The following is an 8,083-nucleotide window of genomic DNA, read 5'->3' as shown; positions in this document are numbered from 1 at the left end:
ACTGTAATAAAGTCAGATTTTTGCCTGGATTCCTCAGTTGTTTTCCAACACTGACTCCTATTTGTGGTGGGATGTGAAACTCCTTCAGACCTCAACTGACCTGGTTTCATATCATCTGAACTGATGCAGTTTCATCAACCACCCTTCCTCTCCACCCACTGTACACTGCATTAGTAGAAAAAGATCATCATGCATTGTGGCCATAAGCCAGAAACTAATATCATTTGTTGATGCTAGCTTGTTTCCAGCAGAAACACCGCCCCTCTTTTTACGTCTGAATGCTGGACTTTAGAAATTATTGGCAAAGTACAGTGGAGCAAAGAAGTATTTAGTCAACCACCAATTTTGCAAGTTATCCCACCTGAAAAGATGAGAGAGGCCGGTAATTTCCATCATAGGTACACTGTGACTATGTGAGACAGAATGTGGGGGAAAAGTCCAGGAAGTCACATTGTAGTATTTTTAATGTAAATAACTGGTAAATTCCTCTGTAAAATAAATATTTGGTCACCTATAATCCCGCAGTTCCACCTGTCCCTCAGCCGGGGCACCAACGGTGCATCAAAACGTCATTTTCTAAGAAAAAACACATGGCCTTTGTTTTTGCTTGCTTGGTACTCACCACCTATTCAAAACATTTTTGCAACATAGCATCCTTTTTCTGCTCTGCACTCAGCTGAGTGCATGAAACTAGTAGAGTGAAATTAACAGGGGGCTGCAGCGCCTTCTGATTTTTTCTGTCAGAGGCTATTGCACCTTCTGTCATACTTTCCCGTTCATCTGCTATGAACAACGTGAGAGAAGTGCCAGGCAAATCAATGTCAGCGAGCTCTATTTCTTTCTTATATTTTTGAGCATGAGTAAGCACACATGTTGGATTAATATTCCCCTGTATCCCAAGTTTTACCGGAGTGTCTAGAACTTCAAGGGCAGGAATTACTTTGCCGCCAGCAATATAATTTCCTAGAAGAAGAGAACCACCGTTAATGGGCAAAGCTGAATACACAGCCATAGGAAAAGTTCTGGTTATTAATTCAGTTTTTATATGTACAAGATGTATTTGTGTGGGTGTGTAAACCCCGAAGAATAATACTATATCCTGCGCAAGATGCATCAGAAAATGGCAAGGTGATAGCAAGGATAACAGTCTGGGAAGCACATGTGTCTCACAGAATACTTAACGTCTTTAACTTCTGACGGTGCGTCAGATAAAACGGTTTTTGATCCATGTTTTATACCGCAAAGGGCTTAAAACATGGAACAAGGGTGCAGTCAAGTGAACTTACCGTATCCAACTCCGAATTTAACAGACCCACCCCTTTTGATTTTGGAGGAGAACTCTGAGTTTTGTGTTTCAAAGCCAAGCAGGTTGCAATCACATGCCCCGTTTTATGACAATAAAAACATTCTCTTGACTCTTTCTTCTCAGTTTTCATTGTAAGTGGGACCGTTTCATTGACAGGTTTTGCTCTCTAAAATAAGTATTTGGTCACCTATAATCCTCCAGTTCCAGACATGTCCCCCTGCTTAAGCCCGTCTGAAGTTGCTAGAGAGCATCTGGATGATCCAGAACAGGACAATATCATATGGTCAGATTAAACCAAAATGGAACTTTTTGGTAAAAATTCAACTTGTATTTGGAGGAGAAAGAATGCTGAGTTGATCCAAAGAACACCATACCTACTGTGAACCATGGGGTGGAAACATCATGGTTTTGGGCTGTTTTTCTGCAAAGGGGCCAGGATGTCTGATCTCTGAAATGAAAGAATGAATGGGGCCATGTATCATGAGATTTTGAGTAAAAACATCCTTCCATTAGCGAGGGCATTGGTGATGAACCATGGCCAAGTCTTTCAGCATGAGAATCCCAAACACACTGCCCGGGCAACGAAGGAATGGTTTGTAAGAAGCATTTTAAAGTCCTGGAGTAGCCTAGCCAGTCTCCAGATCTCAACCATGTCGGAAATCTTTGGAGGGAGTTGAAAATCTATTTTGCTATTTTGCCCAGCTCCAAATCATCACTGTTTTGATCTTCAGGAAAAGGCCAAAATGCCTGCAACAGTGTGTGAAAACCTTGTGAAGAACTTAAAGAGAAAATTTGACCTGTCATTGGCAACAATAGTTCTATCACAAAGTATTAAGGAAAACTTTTGTTATTGACAGTATACTTATAAATGGCACCCTAATTTGCAAATAAATTTGTGAGAAATTGTGATTTTCTGTTTTTATTTTTCCTATCTGTCATAGTTGAGGTTTTGCTATGGTGAAAATTACAGCCATGACCAAAAGTTTTAAAAATGTGAAAACGCATACTTGTTTTAAGTTTGCTGCTTCAGTGTTTTTAGATCTTTTTATAACGTTACTATGTACATGTGATAACATGATAACAATATTTCTCCCCTTTGTAACAAACCAAACTGGGAAAAAAATCAGGTAAAAATTGGTGAAGTTATTGTTGTGGTTGGGCCTACATCTTACAAATAAATGCATTGGAGGCGCATGGGAAACCCATCCAAGATGGCAGCGCAATGAGACGTCAGCTTGTGCAGGCAGCGTGATACATTGCGGTGTACGTATATATGAAGTCTATGGTTTTCACCTGGTCTCGTTAGTTTATTTCACCTGTGTCTTGTTATGTTCTCCCAGTATTTAATAGGCCTTGGTTTCAGTTCTGTTTGCTGGTTCATTGTGTTTGCTTCCTTCTGTCCAGTTCAGTTCAGTTCAGTTCAGTTCAGTTCAGTTCAGTTCAGTTCAGTTCAGTTCAGTTCAGATCAGTGTTCTGCCATTAAAACTTCTTAATTCAGCATTGGGGATTAATATCGTATTTTTCATTTCATTTCATTAATTCCTGTCTCCTGTTCCTGCATTTGGGTCCTCACCTCCCCCTCAACCTTAAATTTCGGGACTTATTGGAAACGTGAAAATGAAGAACTGTTTTAATTTACGTGGTGATCCAGATCACCGTTTGGATTCAGGATCTTTTTAAAGGAGTTTAACGTTGTGACATATGGCTATTTTCAACATTTTTGCACGTAACTCCAACAAAAATGGTCGGAGCAAAAAAATACAGGATAAGCTTCCAACAGCTTGTAAAATATATAAAAAACTGAGCCAGGTAAAGGAATAATTCTGGATACTATTATCCAGAATATGAAAAATAGGGGGCCTTTGGGATTTTCATCATAGGAAGAGAAAAAAATAATTACAATATGGGGTGAACTGTGGCCCTTGGTTTGCGCTCTCCGAGTGCTTTTCTTGGTTTGTCCTTCCCAGTCTCCACACACTGGAGCAACACACTCATGCAACAACCACCCTCATTAATACATAATCACACACAAAGCTGAGATTATCACAAAACTGGTTTTCTATTCCAAATATTTTGTAAAGCAACATAAGATGTAAAACCATCTTTAACAGAACTTTTAACAACTGAACAGCCAGAGACCTGCTGGTAAACAATAAATAACATTATAATAAAGCTATTTCTTTTTATATCTACATTTGAACTGAAATTGCATCAAGAAAACAAAACTTCCAACACTGAAGTCAAAGCTGTTTTCATCTACTAAAACACAAAGCACGCACATGCACATACGCACATGTCCAGTCAAAGCAGCACCTCCTTAATGGTTTTGGGAAATCTGAGATGTTTTCCAGTATGAAATGAAATGCAATGAAAAATACTTTATTAATCCATAAAGGGAAATTCAATATTGTAGTATATAATTAACTTGAGGAGGTCTTGTTATGGAGGCTGATGGCTGCTGGCAGGAATGATCTTCTGTATCTTTCAGTCTTACATCTGATCTGAAGAAGCCTCTCACTGAACACACTTTGTTGTGGGGAGGGTGTGAAGAATCCTCCATCATCTTCATCAGCTTGTGCAGCATTCTTCTTTGGACAATCAGCTCCAGTGGCTCCAGAGTTACTCCAAGCACACAAGCAGCTTTCTGGATCAGTTTGTTGATTCTCTTCAAGTCTCTGGTTCTGATGCTACTACCCCAGCAGATGCTGCAAAGCTGACTGCACTCTCCACAACAGACTTATAGAAGATATGCAACATCTTGGTGCAGACGTTAAACCATCTCAGCTTCCTTAAGAAGTACAGTCTGCTCTGACCTTTCTTGTAGATGTAGTCAGTGTTGCATTTCCAGTCCAGTTTGTTGTCCAGCTGAACTCCAAGATACTTGTATTCTTCCACCACCTCCACCTCCTCTCCCAGGATGGAAACATTGCTTTGTTTATTCTTCTTCCTCCTGAAGTCAACAATCATCTCTTTTGTTTTGCTGCTATTTAATATGAGATGATTGTCACCGCACCATTTAACAAACTGACTGACCAGTTCTCTGTACTCTGCTTCTTGTCCATCCCTGATACACCCCACAACTGCAGAGTCATCAGAGTATTTCTGCAGATGACAGGACTCAGAGTTGTACTGGAAGTCTGAGGTGTACAGAGTGAAGAGGAATGGCCAGAGTACAGTTCCTTGTGGAGCACCAGTGCTGCTGACCTCCATCTCAGACACACAACCTTTCAGTCTCACAAACTGTGGTCTGTTAGTGAGGTAGTCATAGATCCAGGTGGTTGTGGAGGTATCCACCTGGAATTTATGGAGCTTCTCACACAACAAAGCAGGCTGAATGGTATTAAAAGCACTTGAGAAATCAAAGAACATGACCCTCAGAATGCTGCCTGAATGGTCCAGATGAGAGTGTGCTCTCTGGAGCAGGTATATGATGGCATCTTCAACCCCAAGTCTATTACGATATGCAAACTGTAATGGGTCCTGAAAGGTGTTTACTTGCTTGTTGAGGTGAGCCAGGAAGAGTCTCTCCAGGACTTTCATGTCAGGGCAAATGGTCTGTAGTCACTTGGTTCAGCTGATTGTGTTTTTTTAGGCACTGGAACAAGGCAGGAGGTTTTCCACAGCACTGGGACTCTATTTTTGTCTCAGACTGTTGTTGAAAAGGTGCTGGAAAATCAGACATAGTTGTTTTGAGCAGGTCTTGAGAACTCTGGGACTGACACCATCTGGACCTGCAGCCTTGTTCTGGTTCAGTTTCTCAAGTTGCTTCTTAACCTGATTGCAGGAGAGAAACAAGGTGGAGGTCTCAGGATGTCCTGATGTGGAGGGAGATGCAGTTGTGTTCTGGTCCATGACTGAGCTGCAGGGTGACAGATTGGAGGTGTAACAGGAAAGCAGTGGGCTTATGGAGGGTGTGTGGTCTGTTGGGCTGGAGGTAGGGGGTGAACTGAACCTGTTGAAGAATATGTTCAGCTCATTAGCTCTGTCCAGACCTCCATCAGGCTGGTCCCCCTTTAACTTGAAGCCGGTGATCTTCTTCATTCCAGACCACACATCCCTCACGTTATTCTGCTGGAGCTGACTTACTAACTTCTTCCTGTAGTCCTCCTTGCACTTCTTAGTTTGTGTTTTAAGTTGTTTTTGTGTTGCCCTCAATAACTCCCTGTCTCCATTCCTGAAAGCTTTCTTTTTGATGTTCAGCAGCTTTTTCAGGTCACTGGTGATCCAGGGCTTGTTATTGGGGAAGCACCTCACTGTTCTTGTTGGGACGATGCTGTCCACACAGAAGTTTATGTAATCTGTCTCATACTCAGTCATGGCTTTGATGTCGTCTCCATGAGGTTCACAGAGGACGTTCCAGTCTGTAGCCTCAAAGCCTCCTCTAAGAGCATCTTCAGCTTCTGCAGAGCAAATTTTGATAGTCTTTGTGATGACTGATTGCTGCTGAACGATGGGCTTGTAGGTGGAGGTGAGAGGAACCAGATTATGGTTAGATCTTCCTAAAGGAGGCAGGGCAGAACAACTGTATATTATTCATATTTGCATAAAATAAGTCCAACATCTTATTTTCTCTGGTGGAGCAGTAGACAAACTGGTGGAATGTTGGTAGAGTTGCAGAGAGAGAGAGAGATGTTGTTGAAGTCTCCGGAGATCGCCATGAATGAGTTTGGATGCTGTGTTTGTAGCCGAGCAACGACAGAGCTGATGACGTCACAGGCTGTGTCTGGTGTGGTGCCAGGTATTATATAAACCGCTACCAGAATAACCCTGGTAAACTCTCTGCATAAATAATATGGACGGAAGCTCACAGCTAACAGTTCCATGTCCCTTGTGCATATCTTCTCCAGGATGACACCAATGCTGGTTAACCAGCACTGGAATTCCACCACCTTTAGCTTTCCGTTGTGTTGTCTACTGCGTTCTGCATAGAGTGTTTTAAAGCCTGGTACAGACACATGACAGTCAGGGATGTGTTCATGCAACCATGTCTCGGTGAAGCACATAATACTGCACTCTCTGTATTCTTTCTGAGACCTTGTTAGCATCTCAAGCTCGTCCGTTTTGTTAGCTAGCAATCTCACATTACCCACGAGGACAGTTGGTAGAAATGGTTTAAATATCCATCGCTTTCTCCTCTGTCTCACTCCCGCTCTGCATCCTCTTGTCTTTCTTTTCAACTCCATCGGGATTTGATGTGTTAATCCTGATTTGGGAGAGTTTAATCAGTTGATCCCAATTGTAAACAAGTCTTTCGTTGCCATGGAGACTCATTATAACACGTCTTGATAGGGCCAAAAATATGCAGAAAAATCTCTGTTGCAGCACACCCTCCGAACTGGCATGAAATCCTCAGGGGAAAAAAAGACCTAATTTGAGCTAATATCTATGTGAGAAGAGTTTGTACTTTAAAAACAAATCAAGAAAGCAAGTCAGAGCTACTACAACTTGCTGCCATCAGATGGCATAATCTAGAAGGGAAAGAATCACAAGTATCACACAAGCTTCACCACTGGATTTAACCTATATGTGTAACAGAAAAATACCAGGCTAACGCTTTAGCATAACTAACTTAACCTTTGAAGCATGAAGTACAGTCACAAATGATCTGCTTCATGTTCATGTCATTCTGAAGACATACAGGGTTTAAATGACTTGTTTACCTGCTTCATGTGTTGCCCAGACTGGCTGTCCACTGGCAGACATCACAAGTGTTGCTTCTCCTTTTCAAATAAAAACTGTCGGACTTGTATTTTAACCGCTCATGATGTGCACTCTAATTTGAGTTCAGATTTGGACCAGTGCTTGGAGGTGTCCCTCCTTCCATAAAATTCTTCTCTGATTGGTCACACAGCGTTGTACCTGTGATGCATTCACTGAAGTCGCAAAATTACAAAACTACCTTCTTGTTTAATATCATAGAGTGGCTCAGTTAATGTAAGCTTATTTCTTCTGGGCTGAAAAATCATTCGGGGCTTGGTGAGAAATGTTCGGGGCTTGAGCTGGTAAAACTGGCTGCGGGGCCTAAGCTTCCGTTTGATTTTGTAAACTTGTCATAAATGTTAATTGTCTATATGTCAAACCTTAGACGAGCTGGCTTGAACCTTGAATTTCCCCTCGGGGGATGAATAAAGTATCTTTGATTTGATTTGAAGGGCGCAAACCTCTGCCAAGGCCTTTAAAAAGTATCTGAATCTAAACGGTTCATGACCACAATTAAATTCCAACAAGTCCTGAAAATTTCATGAAAATCCGTCCATAACTTTTTGAGTTAAGTTGAACACAAACAGACAAACAGATAAAGGCGGTAAAAACATACTTACCTCCTTGGAGTTAATTATGCTATCATATAAAACTCTCTTTGAGAAGAATCAATATGTTTTTCCAAAAACACCTCATAGAAGTGAAACTTATCATTTGCATTTAGTAGATTACTCTGTGTTAACATTATTTATAAACCAATTATGTAGAAAAAAGTTTTTGTGTGTGTGTATATACCCCTTGTTCCACAGAAAACAGTTATGTGGGGAAACTACGTTGACTCTGCAGCAAGACTCGAAAGTGCAGACCTATCCAACATGGCGGCAACCCATCCAGTATGGCGGCAACGCTGGTTAACTCTCCAGCGAACAATGAGGGGTTAATGTAAATGGTATGTCTATGGCTGTCGCCACTATAGACATCATATAGACATCTATATATACATGTATATATAGATGTATATATACATGTATATATGATGTCGATGGTTTCCACTCTCATTTGAGCACGCTGGTCTAT

The sequence above is a fragment of the Telmatherina bonti genome (assembly GCF_933228915.1).
Source record: "Telmatherina bonti genome assembly, chromosome: 22".
Lineage (NCBI taxonomy): Eukaryota > Metazoa > Chordata > Actinopteri > Atheriniformes > Telmatherinidae > Telmatherina > Telmatherina bonti.
The sequence above is the reverse complement of the archived record's forward strand: the minus strand, read 5'-3'. Positions refer to the sequence as shown.